Consider the following 431-nt stretch of genomic DNA (forward strand, 5'->3'; position numbering starts at 1 on the left):
CAAATAAAATCTTTCAGATGATTGAGTGCTCATGGACCCTCATTTATTGCCAGCTGCAACGGTAGGGTTGTGTTTTCACTTGTCAAGTTGGTGTGTGTGGTGTGTGTGGTGTGTGTGTGTGTGCGTGTATTGTGTGTTTGTAAGTCATCATAGCAACATGAGGTCGTTGGAGAGCTGCTCACTTTTTAGCCGCAACTACCACAGAAGTGGTTTTGAGTACTGTGCCAGGTGTCTGTCTTTTTATCCGTGGAGAGATTTTATTAATACAATAGCACCACAACCGTGCAAGATTCGGTCACAAAACTTTACAGGTGTGTAGTTAAGATCAAAATAAAGGTCAAGTTCAAAGATGGGTGTAGTCAGACCCATGACTATTGAGTACATGGACTGGAACGTCGGCATTCTCACAGGAGTTTATATGTCTATTTTAT

The sequence above is a fragment of the Morone saxatilis genome, unplaced genomic scaffold, assembly GCF_004916995.1.
Source record: "Morone saxatilis isolate NCDOM2014 unplaced genomic scaffold, NCSU_SB_2.0 Contig19, whole genome shotgun sequence".
Taxonomy (NCBI): Eukaryota; Metazoa; Chordata; class Actinopteri; family Moronidae; genus Morone; species Morone saxatilis.